We start from the raw sequence: 14,372 nt of genomic DNA on the forward strand, positions 1-14,372 counted from the left end.
CGCATCCATGTCAATAGGGTACAGTTCCTGCTACAGTCAAACAACACAAATGATGCATTTTCATTCCGCTAAACTGCGTCAGCTGATTCTGAAAAAAGAACAGTTATACACTACATGTCATCATTCATGCTCCAATATAAACTTGTGTCAGTGTTCAGTGTCCTATCTGCAGCAATGTCCCTCAGTATTGTTAGGTTCAAATCTGACAAATAACCATATTTCCTTGTAAGAGGAAGTTCATGGTGAAAGAGGATAAACCCACATTCTGTGTCCTATGAGTTTCACATCTTTAATATATAAATTATCCATACATTTGGGAATGAAAAAGATATAAAATACAGATTTCGCATCATGTGCGAGTTTAAATAAATATTTGTTATTCCAACACACAGCATCTGTACAACACAAAGGACATCCTGATTGAGAGTGGGGTCACAGAATAGAAATCACAAGTCAGCAACAAGGGTGTCCAAGTATCTGGAAAGCACAGAGTTAATGAGGTTGCTAATGCAAGCTGGAATGTTGTCCCACTATTTGAAGATCTTGGCAAAGTTGGAAGACATTTTGGGGAACAGGATGACATTATCGGACATGTCCATTCAAAGATTCGCGCAAATGTTTGATGGGTGTATTCAGGCCAAGGTAGGAATGAAACATTTACAGCTGCTACTATAGAAGGTCAGTGGGAAGGATAATTATGGGTGTTAGGATTTTATCTCAATTTTATTGTGCAATGAGATTTACATTGATGAAATGCAGCTATGTTCTTTGTCCATGGCATATCCCTGCCCATTCTTTCATGCCACCTCCATACAATGTTAACATTTGCATAACCTTACTCTGTATGACCCCAAACATTATTTCTTCCATCTGTTCTGTACAACAGTAAGCAAACAACGAAAATGCCCATCCTCCAGCAAATGCAAAAGGTTGCCGACTTGGAGACGATTATGGCACCTTCTTTGGTTGTACACACCAACAACTTCATCAGCATTGCCTGTGTGAGACCAAAAAGGATTTGTAGAAGGATGAGCTGGATGTGGTGCCACATGGCTTCTTGTCAAGTTGCAGATTATCTATTGTACCGTGCCTTCCAAATTCATTTCTTAGGTGACAAATGGTGCAACTACAGACAACTGGCTATGACTGTAAGGCTTGTTGTCTTTCTGTTGTCATCTGTGGCATCATGCCATCTGAATGAAACAGCATTTTAAGGTGGCCTTTTCTAGTGATGTATACCAGTCCCTCCAGGCATTCGCAATGTTGCGATCGCAACAAATAACGCAAATTCAACCAATCTCTGTGAATTCTGTGCGATCTTGCAATTTTGTCCAATCACCGCAACTTTTCCGTAATTTTGGCCAGCCTCCCGTGTGTTCCACCAATCAAAGCAGTCCCCAGCACAAACATAATGCACATATGTGACCAAATTCACTTCTTTGTTTAGGGTTTGAAAATGCAGACATGTCAGATTCTAATGTCGCTCATTTACCAACAAAAATTACTGCTAAAGACCAAGCAAAACAATTCCCTGATCTTCTTCATGAAAGCGGAGGTAAACTGTTTTGCACCCCATGCAATATAGTGGTTGAATACAAATGAAAATCATCGACTGACAAACAGTTTTCTATCGCGAAACATGTTGGGAGAATGGCTGAAACGAGTGGACCACAGACCAGACAAATCACCGTGACAGAAGCTGTTGCTCTCCAGATCTGTTCTGAGCACTGAAAGAATGAAGGTAAGTTAGATTATTTCATTGACGTGACAAGCATTGAGCGTGTGTGTCAATACATGTGTGCCAGGATGTGAAATTAACTTTGTAAGCCACTGACAGATATGTCCAAATATGATTCATTCAATAGTAAATTATCATTTTGTGCCTTAAATCTACCAGCCACTTCATGTTAAACCAGTATCTGGCTGGTGCTAATTTCCCACCATGGTGTGCGAGCTTGTGTAAATGGATTGGAGCTTGTTACAGAATTAGTTTAGGAATAGATATTGTCAATTAAAATGTTGAAACGTGTTCTAAAAGCTGAAAAAAAATGCAACTTTTTAGCAATTGTCACTGTCTACCATAATTTCATCACAACAAATACACTTAAAACATTACAACTTACATTGCAATGTCTGAGAAAAGCTGCCGCAAATTCAGACATTTTAGGCCACAACAATCTCGAAAAACGCCCGCAAAATCCTGAAGGGACTGATGTACATATACTATATACATGGTAGACTAGTCACAAAGTATTGCGGACTAAAAATATATTATCAGTTATTCAAAAGTAGAAATATAGCTTAGTAGGAGTTGCTTCTTCAGACTAATCTACACATAAACGAAAACCAATCAGCTCAACTGAGAATTAAGAGGCCACTTCAAGTGTTACCTACCAGACATTAAGCACTCATGACACACCACTGCCCTCAGTATCTGCACGACACAAAATATCATTATTCTGCTATAAACCCATACTAGGGTGTTTAGCTTAACCAGCGCCTTAACTGGGGACAGTGACATTAAGTCTCGCTAATTCCACACCCATACATGCCACATTCACTTACACACACACACACACACACACACACGCAGAGCTGATCTAAGCAAGGGGGTATATGTGTACAGCAAAAAAAAGGACAAGAAAAGAAAACCATTTTTGAAATCTGTGCAAAGCTGCAGGCGGTTGTGTTTCACTCTTTGGGGATTTAACAGAAGATTACCGCCATATCAAATAGCATGCCCTCTCTAATGTTATGCCAACCTGCTTAGACGCATGCTCGTAGCTGCCCCTGTACAGCAGCACACATGAGGAGCAAGGCAAGGGCAGGCAGATCCCAGTAGGAGGTGGGGAATGGGGACAGAATGACACACTCAGGTGGCAGATTTTGAATCTAGGCAATCATTGGAAAACTGCAGGGCAGAGAAGAGTATTTACGTCATACCAAAACTTTTGATAAGGGTGAATACTTTTGTTGTAGCAACAGACTATAAATAAAAGATGGACGTAGCCTCCGGATCTGAAAAGTGAAACCGAGGCTGATTATGCTACACCTATGTTGTATTATTTCTAATGGCCAGCAAGGGGCGACTCCTCCTGTTGTGAAAAAAGAAGTCAGATTGAAAAGAAGTCAATGAGAAACTGTTACTTCAGTAAACATTTTACTGGTGGTTTCATGTTCTCAATCATTAGTTTTGAGACTTTTTGAATACAGCATTATGCTAACATTGAAAATTATAATCCCATTGAGAGAAAAACCAATGAGAAAGCACTGAATGTTTCAAGGCGGGGCTACATTGTGATTGATGAGTCGCTATCACATGAGGATGCATAGTGTCCTTGACTTCTCACTTAAATCCAGCTCTTGCACATTATGTGTGGTTGTCAGAGACCAACATTGTGACGGCTAAAGGCCAAAGTCGAGGCTTTAAAGTAGTCGCCTATCAACTAGTGGGTGCCGTCACAGTCAATGTCCATATTTATACAGTTTATGGTTGTAGCACAAGGTGACAAATTAAAGTAGAGAGGTTTAGCAAAATGTTCTATGACTTTAGAGAGCAACAATTAAGATAAGTCAGTCTGTGGTGCAATGTTGCTGAAAAGAAAAAGCAAAACAGAAGGACACTGATTTGGATCACGGGTTGTTTTCTTGCTAGAATTTGTGCTTACGTTTCTTGTTCACTTGTGTGTCTCTGTGTGTGACAGATGATAGGGGCACCCTTGCATTTGTGCCATCCCGACAGAAAGACACAGCCAGACAGACAAAGAGTTGGGTAAGAGAGATAAAGAGGAACAAAAAAGCAAGATGGTGAGAGGTAGAGAAGAAAGGCTGTGATAGGGGGAGCAAACACTGTGTGGGTGCAAAGAGATTCAAGAGATGCAAAGGCAGGCAGCAGGATTAGGAATAAAGGGAAGGCAGAGAGATGTTAAGGGTGAAAAGTGAGGGTACAAAGCGGAGGAATGGTACGATGGAGGAACAGAAAGAGCATGGAAGCATAATATTGATGTGGGAGGTCAGAGGGTGGGTGAAATGCTATCCTTATCTGGAGAGCTGCAGGAGGACACAAATAAAGGAAGCCAGGTTAAAGTCCCGACATTTCATTTTTGTTGAATATATTACAACACAAATAGTAAAAATTAAATTCACTGACTTCTACATTCATCATTCCAAGCAGCCAGGTATAAGGAGTTCAAGGACAGAGCCTTAAGGTGCAATACACCTGTGATGCTGCAACGACCATGTGACAGAGAAGTGCTTGGAAAAGGATTAAAATAAGAGCCAGGGTAGATGGGATTTCTTTTGATAGCAATTGCAGTGATTAGAGGAAAGAGGGTCGAACTCATTAAGGTACTTTTCAAGGAGATGATTGTCCAACTTACAGTATAATGGAAGCTGGCAGGTGAACCTCCTGTTCTGAATAAGTAGTTCTTCGACCAGTGGTTATCCAGGAGAGACATTTAAAGACTAGTACAGCGACGAACAACAGGAAGAGACACTGACGGCAAGAAGCCAAGACAGACTGAATAGAAGGAGGCTCATAAAGGGAAAACACTCACTGTTTGTTTCATCTTTATCTCCATATCATAGCATCAACACCGTGTTCACAGCCATAACACTGAACAGTCTGTGCGTCTTTGAAATGCTGCCGAAATGGTGCATTCACTGCCAAATCCATGCACATGCCACAGCCAATTTGGAATATCAAATTTCTCTTCAAAAGTACTGGAGCAGCCATCCAAAAAATGCTTCTGTTTTGCATATGGTGAAGATTGTAAAGAATGAAAGGAAATCCTGTTACAGACATGCACTCCACTTTCCATTAATATGATGCCCATGGAATGTGTCAGCGTTATGTCTGAATAAATACCCTGTTCACTTTTCCATTAAAGTCGTGACAGCAATCTTACCAGGTTGGACCTGCTAATAATTACATATCACTTTAAAAAGTATAAGTTTGATCCTGCAAGTGGGTGTATGCAGATTCAACATGTAACATGGTGTTGGTAGTTTCTTTGATGACTGGTAAGGTCACCTTCTATATATAGATATGTGACAGCATCCATGCACACAATTATTGCGCTACTACTGCAAATACCCTGCTGTGAGACCGTGAAACTGAAAGAAATCTCTGTAATAATAAAAAATGATGACAAAAAAGTATTTTGACTTTACCAGACGGATCAGACTTTTACAGTAAAATAAGATCCTGACAGCTGTGATGGAGCTCAGGACTCAATCTGAGAACTGCTGTTATCCGGTTATTTAACTGTAGCTTATAAACTGTGACTCTGTGTGAAGTGAAGAAAAATACACAATGTCTTTCCCCTTTATATCCAGACTGGTCCTGTCCTCCATGTTGTTAAGCTTCCTGTAATTTAGGTTTAGTCTTTGGTTTATTGGTAGCTCCATGGATCCTAATATGCTGTCCAACAATGCACCGATGGAAAATATTGTGTACGTAATGTAGCTCTCTCTCCATCAATATTGCCGCCATGTGTGCATCAAGCAATGAGAAACATCCCTGTAAAAGTGACCTATGTCTGAATGAAAGAATGCCGCCACTTTAACACACTGCTGAGACGAGCAATGTAATGCATTCATGTCTGTAAAGAGCTTTAGAATTAATTCCTGCGAAGGTTCATTTGAGTTATTTTTTAACATCTATTCAGACAGATTTTCACAAGTTTCACATTTTCTCACCCAAACCTTAGTCTCTCAAACAACAGTCCTGCTAATTAATTGCAGCCTCAAATAATGCAGTCTGTGGCCAATCAAAGTGACTGGCTGATGACTGAGAAGCCAAATCACAGCGACCGTAACGGCATGAACATCAGAACGCTAATCCCACTGGCTGACTGACAACTGTGGTATGACAGAGGGACAGAAAATCCAGGTTTTGAGCCAATCCTGGTTCCTGGCTAAATGTGGTGGGCTGTTAAAGCTGACAGGTCAGCAGAGGCTCAAACCTGAACTGGCTTGACAGGTTTCTTTGCTAATTTTCTTTGTCCTTTTTCCCTTTACTGTCTCTCTTGAGCTTCTTCTCCTCCTCTTCAGTTTGTCTATCTTCTTCTTTCCTCTTTCATCTCTTTTCCTCTGTACTGCACCCACTTCCTTGGCTAATTATAAAAATGAATGGGCTGACTTCATGGATGCAGTCATAGCTGAGAATTATTCTCTTTAAAGACATGTTCTAAGTCTCTGCTATTGAATCCAATATATACTTTACAGTGTCACAAAATTATTTTCCATAAAACACACTTAACACACATAAGGAAAGCATAGAGTGGCAACAGCTTGAATGGAAGTGTTTATGTGTTGGCAATCATGTTTGTGTGGTCAGTGAGAGGCTAAAAGGGTCCTGCTGACCACAGGCTGTCTGCAGCGCTATGTTCAGTCAGGCTGACCAGAGCAGACCAGGCCCAATTAGCCTGAAGCTATCCTCTTCACATCACATCATCATCACAGGAAAGCCAACTGACATACATCCAGAACCACCATTTCCCAGGAGAGGGGAAAGAAAAGCATCAGTGGGCTTCAGTGGCAAGAGAAGGATAGCATTTCAGTGAATGAGAAGACAACAGAGAAGTCAGATTCAGGCTTCTGTGTTGCTAAGAATCTGCTGTGCTGTGTCCTCAAGCCAGACCTCCTTTCAACTCCAGCACTGCATTATATTATAAGGTCCTCATGGAATAAGTTTGTGATGTAATGCTACGCTGGGGAATCTGTTAATGACTGCTAGTCTAGCTGCTTTTTGCTGCTGAGCACAAAAAAACATTTTCTTTCCATTTTAGCCAGTGACTCTTAGATCTTCTAGAACCCAATGCTCATTTCACCAAGGAAATCTCTACTAACTAATAGCAAAGGCTGGTTTTGTTTCATATTTTTCACAACAAATACTTCAAAATGTATTGGAAGACAACCCATTGTTTAGCAAGACAGCATCCAAAGAGCTTAACAGGTTAAAGAGATGGACTCTTGAAGATGGGCCAAGTCTATCACCTGCCTGAAGTGCATTCCACCTGCTGAAAACCAGGCAAAGTACAGCTATAGGTGGGAGCAACTGGGGATGTCTATTGGAGATTTCAGACAGTCACTGTCTGCAAAGAATTTTCCACAAACTATGTAATACGAAGATTTTGTTTGACTTGTCTTTGGCCGTTATTAAAGGGGCTATCTCTTCACACACAAACAAAACCCCATTCATTTTCATTTTATCCTTGTATTGAAGTCAATGTGGTATCTCAAACATGTTATCACACAACAATCTTTGTTTAATTAGACAGTATACAAAGTAGAAATAAAGTAAATAATCACACTAAGTGACTGACAGTAGCTTAGGATGGTGAGTTCAGTCTGTTGCATGTGGTATGAAGTCATACCTTGAAACTGCCCTTTGCAACCAACTCGGCTCTTCCCAATCACCACACAGCAGCTCAAATGAAGCGGCTAGAGTTTGACTACTAAACTCACCACCCAGTCACAGACATAATTCTCTCCTAATAGGTTATAGACTATGCTACCTCATGTGTCCGGTGAGATAAGCAGTCTTAACTGTGTCGAAGACAGAGACGAGCAGCTCACCCCTTTGCTGCTCTACATTACATGAATGAGCTGATGCTGCTAATCTCTCCCCTACACAGTGCGCTCTGACTGTGAGACAACAGAGGCCGCAACTCCTACATAAAGGCTGCACTTCAGCAAGCTGAAACAGAGACATGGACCAACCTGCAAGTACAAACACACACCTAGTGCACTCAAATATTAGACCAGAATTAATATATGTAGAAGAGGGAGATAGCAAATGTTGGTCAGCCTTCATAATAAAGTGTTAGAGTATTGACTTTTGAAAGACACAATACTGTATGTGTTTGCATCTATGTATGCAATTTCCTTGAGGTTTGATAATAAAGTGACTAATGAAGGGGAAAACTTCATTTCATAGTAAGACCGAAGCCCAATCCCCCAAATCCCAGCTCATTTTACGCGTCACTGGAGCCCACTTTAACTTGGCCAACACACACATATTCTTGCAGCTGTTTGAATCTTTCCCATTCTCTCTCTCTCTCTCTCTCTCTCTCTCTCTCTCTCTCTCTCTCTCTCTCTCTCTCTCTCTCTCTCTCTCTCTCTCTCTCTCTCTCTCTCTCTCTCTCTCTCTCTCTCTCTCTCTCTCTCTCTCTCTCTCTCTCTCTCTCTCTCTCTCTCTCTCTCTCTCTCTCTCTCTCTCTCTCTCTCTCTCTCTCTCTCTCTCTCTCTCTCTCTCTCTCTAACACACACACAATCAGACACACTGACTGGCACAAAAATGAACATTCACACTCAAACATCTGTGTACAGACATAAATATATGAATTAACCCTTGGGATGTCTTAGGGTCAAAAATGACCCAGCCACTATGTTTAATAGCAGAGAAAAACCTCTAAATGATCTTTTTTCAACTTGAAATTTGATGACTTTTCCCAAAGTGATTCCAACATTGTCTACAAAGACGGTACCACCATTTCTCTCTTTGCTGAAGCCACGAGTACAGTTTTTACTTTTCACTGACCAGCAAGTCACAGTTCAGATTTTTTCAGATATCAAGGAGGCAAAACTGTAAAACAAATACTGTGTGCTGCACATGTGTGAAATACATTTGCAAAGTCTATGCATACACACTTGCATACTGTCCTACATGCGCTAATTAGAGTTTATTATGTTTTTCATATTTTTGTTTTGCATTTTTTATTTTATTTTATTCTTATTGTTGTAGATTATGTGCCTTGTGCAATGATTCAAAAATGTAAGAAGACTAGTTTTTGTTGTTGAATTCCATTGCACAGTATACAGTACACTGTTGTTTCCATTCAAAACATGCATTTAAAGCTACTTTCTGCACATTTCTGGTACTTTCTTAGGATATACAAGTACTATAGCTTGCTAAACAAATAATGTTTACATCTCTTCAGCACCTTTAGCAGCAATAATAATGATTATAAACCTCCACTGGCATCCACTGATTAAATACAGTCTTTTCTCCCTCTGTAGGGGGAAAACCCAGATACTCACAGAGTGTGTGTGTTTCTTCATGTAAAATAGATTTTGGGTTGAAAATTCAATTGAGCTGCTTTATTTTAGAGGCTCAGTGGAAGCGGGTCATTTCTGACCCTTAGGACGAGGGCAGTGTTCAGGATGTTAAGACAACACAAGGGTTAAATTGTGTTGATTCATCACTTATTAAATGTAAAATTCTTCTCAGCATATAGGATTTTGTCTTGTTAAAATGTTAAAGGGGTGAATTATTTTTCATAATTAAAAATTATGAAACATGTAGCAGAAATATAAATCTAAATATGAACAAAATTATTTTTTTTCTTCTTTTAGTAGTTCCCTGTCTCTCTAGCTTACTAAATGAAGCTGAACAGAAGAAAAGGAGAGGCAGAATCTGTGTCATGAAGCCAAGCGTACTACCCTGAATTACAAGTCTATAGTATCTGGTCTCATTCAAGCTGGGTTATTTGATTTTCATTCACAAAAAGCAGCTGTGTTTGTTTTGTTTGCCTCCGCATGCTTGTCTGACTACAAGTGGATGAGTCTGGTCTGATGAACAAAAGAGACTCACACAAGCCTGTGAATGTCTATGCATGCATGCATGTGTGTGTGATGGCAAAGAAAAAGAAAAGGGAACACAAGGACACAGAGACCAGCAAGTCCACTTAACAGACTCCCTGATGCACTGAGCCCCAGGAATGAGCCAACACCTGGATGAGAAATAAGAAAGTTAGACGGAAAGAAATTGCATGTCAAGGGTACAAATACACAAAGACAAGGTGGTAAAGAAAACGAGTACAGAAAGGAACTATTAAATCTGGGGTCTATCGTCCTTGTTTTAAACACTGCTCTTCTAAAATTTCTTGAAATATTTCATCCATAAATGCTTGGCTACAAAATTCAGTATCCATTGATTAATATCGCTATCAACAATTAGCATCTACAGTTGATGTACAAATTCAGCTTTGCCAGTTATGCTAGTTTTAAATACACAAAACAATGCAAAATGTATTGTATACATATGTATAGATAATTTTAAATTAGATCCGCCTACAACAGCTAAATACAGTGTTTGCATTAGAAGCTCTTTGGAGCTTTTCTTCTCAACAGCGATTCTGTTCACATTCAGTGTTACTGCATGTGTCTCCTTGAGCACTAACAAAGGTTTCCTTCCACATAAAACATTAGGAAAACCATTTTCTAAAGTATTATAAAACATAAATTGTTTACTTTGATGTTTACTACCCTGCAGCTCTCTTCTGCTAAACCTTTCTTGGCAAACTGCTGCATGATCCAATAATATAACATATAATAAGGCATAACTGGCAGACTGAATAAATACTCTATGTACTGTATGTTTAAAGGCCCTGTGTGTAAAAATCAAAGCAATTCACACGTATGAATGCCTTTTTTTGCCAATGTGTGAATGGACTATGGAGCAACTGACTGTTTCAGTTTAAAGGACTCAGGACGAATCTTTGGGGAAAATGCAAAGGACGTATCTTACCTCAATGCATCTCTTCGACTTCCCCACAGTCCCAACACTGTGCAACACCCACCAACATTAGCCTAGAATATGCTAACATCAACAAACCACCAGTCCAACACAATCTACAGAAAAACACAAAAAAACTTTTATTTATTGAACCTCATCCAGCCAAACAGGAATGTGAACATCATTATGTAAAAACTAGGATCAACATCAGCAGGTCATTTGATTCACGGAGGGAGAAACTGGTAAAAAAAAAAAACAAAAAAACAATCAACTAATAGTCTTGCATAGTCAGACATATCTCCTCACTTGGATTTAGTGCTGTGCCAGTGCTGTATAGTCAAATATAGTCTACATTAAGGATGCACAATATTGGATTTTTGCGAATATCCAATATACTGACATTCTGTAACTTATTTTGGCTGATTGTCGATGTAAGCACACATTTTTTCCACCTAACTGTGGAGAACATCAAGTCTCTCCTGTAGTGGCATTAACATATCATTATCCACCCATCCATTTTCTACACACCGCTTTATCCTCTGCTGGGGGGCTGGAGGTCTATCCCAGCTGACTGGGTGAAGGCATGGGTCACCCTGAGCCACACAGAGAGACCACCAACCAAGCACACTCACATTCATACCGACGCACAATTCAGAATCGTCAATCAACCTCAGCATGTCTTTGGACTGTGGGAGGAAGCCGGAGCACCCTGTGAGAATCTACTCAGGGCACAGGGAGGACACAGAAAGATCCCAGGCCAAGATTCAAACCCAGGACCTTCTAACTGTAACCACCACTGAACCACCGTGCCACATCAACTTACACAACTTATTGTGATGGCACCACTGGTACATGCAGACTTATGCGGATGTTTCAATTTGAAGCCTTTATCGGCCGATACCAGTAACATGCTGATAACATCGTGCATTCCTCGTCTATAGCCTGAAGTATAGTTTATATTTAAATTATAATCTATCAATATGATATCAGTCAATCACGTTGGATCTTGTATATGTCACATTACTGTTCTGGTCGATGTCCAGGATGATCACTCACCTACACCTAAGGAGGGCGATGACGCACACAAGCAAAAATAACATGACACCAACCACAGATTATTAACTCCTACTACTAACTTTAATACCAAGGCTTTTCGGAGATGTGAACTTTTTTTGCAAATATTCTTTATGAACTCACAAATTGGAAATTTTTTATGCAATTCTTTGTTAACAAAATGTTATGGACAGCTACAGATCTCCTCCTCATTGTTCAGCTATTTTCAATACACTCAAACACTGACTTTTCTACCCTTTTCAAACACTTAAATGAATCTATGCAAAATGTTTTAGCAGATTCAGATATGGTGGATACATAGTTATGACCATCATTTTTTTTGGTTTTACTTTACTTAGTCCAATTGTAGTTGTCATGGAGTATGACTGAATGCATCTACCACGGCGTAATATTAGCATCACCACAAAAATATACAATTTTAACTCCGTCTGAAAAGAAACACACTAAATATTTGTAGTCTAAGCACTAGCATTTGTTTTTATTTTCCAAGATGTAGATTATATTGTACATTTATTAAACAGACAATTCAAAATTGTTGAATATGTCAGATATGGATGCTGCTGAATTAAATCCCAGGACAAAAGTGCACAACTGCAAAGTCATTTCCCTCTGGGTGAAGTCCACTTTTTGTGTGTGTTTATGCTTCCAGGTGCTTGTATGTGTTCCTTTAATGCAAACTAAAACCTCGGAGAACGAGCATGCTTTCTCCTAAAACATGTGCGGCAGAACTAACGTCTTGCAGAGTCATCATTTAATATAAAGGGCCACTGATTCCCCAAAGCCATGTTTGTAATTACAGCGAACATGGCTCAGGGAGGAGGAGGAGACAGGGGTGGAAAGACAAGTGGAGATGAGGTGAGGAGAGAAAAAGAGAAGAGGTAGCACCCCAGGGTGTCACGTGGCTGAAGTTAATTCTGTTTTCTGCCACCGTGTCGCCGGACCACTACTGGGCGTGTGCAGAAATGAGGGAAGAAGCAAGAGAGCGGGTGAGAGGCTCCGTCTGAAACAATTGTTCTTTGACTGATATAGCGTTCTGCCTCCTGTGAAGCACTCTGTAGCTTATTCTCAAAACAGGTGACAGAAGTGTCAGCTCGAAATCCACAGCAGAAAATCACTGCTGAATCCCTGGATCTCCCAGGAACACCAAAATCGTTGCAATGCCCTCCTCCTTTCAAACCCTCCCTTGTAATGCCAGCTGACAAATTGTTCCCTCAAAAGAAGAGCGCTGGCCGGAGATGAAGTGGAACAATTCATTTCACGCTTGTCCTCCTTGCCTCTAAAGCGTGTTGGTCTGAGTCCTGTATCCGGTGGCACAGAGACACTCCCAGCGGATTGTAAAACACACACAGACAAAATGTAAATTAAAACTACTGTAAGAGCTAATCAAACAGACGGAAGAACAAGACATCTTTAAGCATCTTTTTAAAAAAAAAAATCAGGGATCATGGACTGGTCTTGGCTGAGTGGACACACCCTCATTGGTGTCCCATTCAGCTCAATGCAATCTATCAGTGAGGAGAATATAAAATCAATTATTGCTTGGACATGTCTCAAAATTCGATCAATGCACTGTGAATGAATGGGGAGGACTGCGAGAACACATGCACGCACACACAGCTTTGACAGAGCACTCAATCACACGATAGGGAGAGGGCAGATCCTGACAGGAAATAGAATGCGCCATAAGAAGCAAGCTGGGAACGGTTTCATCGCTGCCCCCTCGACATCCACCACATGACCAGACACCCAGTCAGAGGCTGAAAAAGCACGAGCCGGAAACCAGATAGTACAACCGGCACTCTGGTCTCTTCTAAAACAAATAGCTATAATCTTTATTCTGCTTTGTTGAGTCAAATCTGGGGGCATCATAAAGCAGTGACTGATCATAACACACTACAGCAGTGAATTCTGCCTTGTGTCAGACTTCACAACAATGTTCCAAACGGTTGTACCTCTTCACTTTGAATTGATTAATGTTCTGTTAACTCCAGGCAGATAACAACAGCTAAATAATGATCCTGCAAGCCTTTCTTTATCATCACTGGTTTCCTTTCATAAGTAAGTTGACAGCGGTGGCAGCAGTTGTAAATATATTATTATGAGCGGAATTAAAATCCAAATTGCCTGATGGAGACGGTAAATCATTTCATTTGCAGCTGAAATATGGAAGCAGGGAGTAATTAGGTAGAGTAAAACATGTCAGTTATTTCTGTGTCATGGTGGTTTCCCAATGAAAAAGTAGCTCCAATACTGGTGTGTTAATACACATTAAAGCTAACAATTGACTGTCTAAACAGAATAGAAATCAGCTGCTGACTGAGATTTATGGCTCAAGTCATATGTGAGATTTACCTTCACTCCTCTCCCAAAAGGAAGCACATATAAAATTTTAGTGCTTAAGTTTAAGTCAATGAAGGACACATTTAGCAGCTCAAAAAGGTAATTTTTCATTTTCATTTTCAGCATTCCCACCTGAGAGAGATTTTGGCTTAATTTGTGACTTAAATTAAAGTTGGCCTCAATGACCATGCTATCAGCTCTGAGGCGACACTGAAGCGCAGCAGTGCAATGACACAACACAGTTTTTTATTTCTGTGATTTCACTACATGTTATCTGTGATTAACAACAGAGAAATCTGTGAAATAATAATTTTTAAAAATACCTACTATTTTCAAATCCTTAATATACACATCTTTTCTTTCAAATAATGGCAAACTGGCATTTACAAAAATGTCAAATAACAATATTTTTTGAAAATACAGTAGAGTAATTATT

General features: G+C 40.0%; 2 protein-coding genes across 3 annotated transcripts in view; both read right to left on the reverse strand.

The window, feature by feature from the left end:
* The window catches only part of cacna2d3a (calcium channel, voltage-dependent, alpha 2/delta subunit 3a), a 122,731-nt gene that overhangs the window by 94,794 nt on the left and 13,565 nt on the right, over positions 1-14,372 (reverse strand). The gene's annotated exons all lie outside the window — the stretch shown is intronic.
* bgnb (biglycan b) overlaps positions 1-14,372 on the reverse strand; it is a 235,745-nt gene that overhangs the window by 66,357 nt on the left and 155,016 nt on the right. The gene's annotated exons all lie outside the window — the stretch shown is intronic.

Source organism: Amphiprion ocellaris, chromosome 8 (assembly GCF_022539595.1).
Source record: "Amphiprion ocellaris isolate individual 3 ecotype Okinawa chromosome 8, ASM2253959v1, whole genome shotgun sequence".
Lineage (NCBI taxonomy): Eukaryota > Metazoa > Chordata > Actinopteri > Pomacentridae > Amphiprion > Amphiprion ocellaris.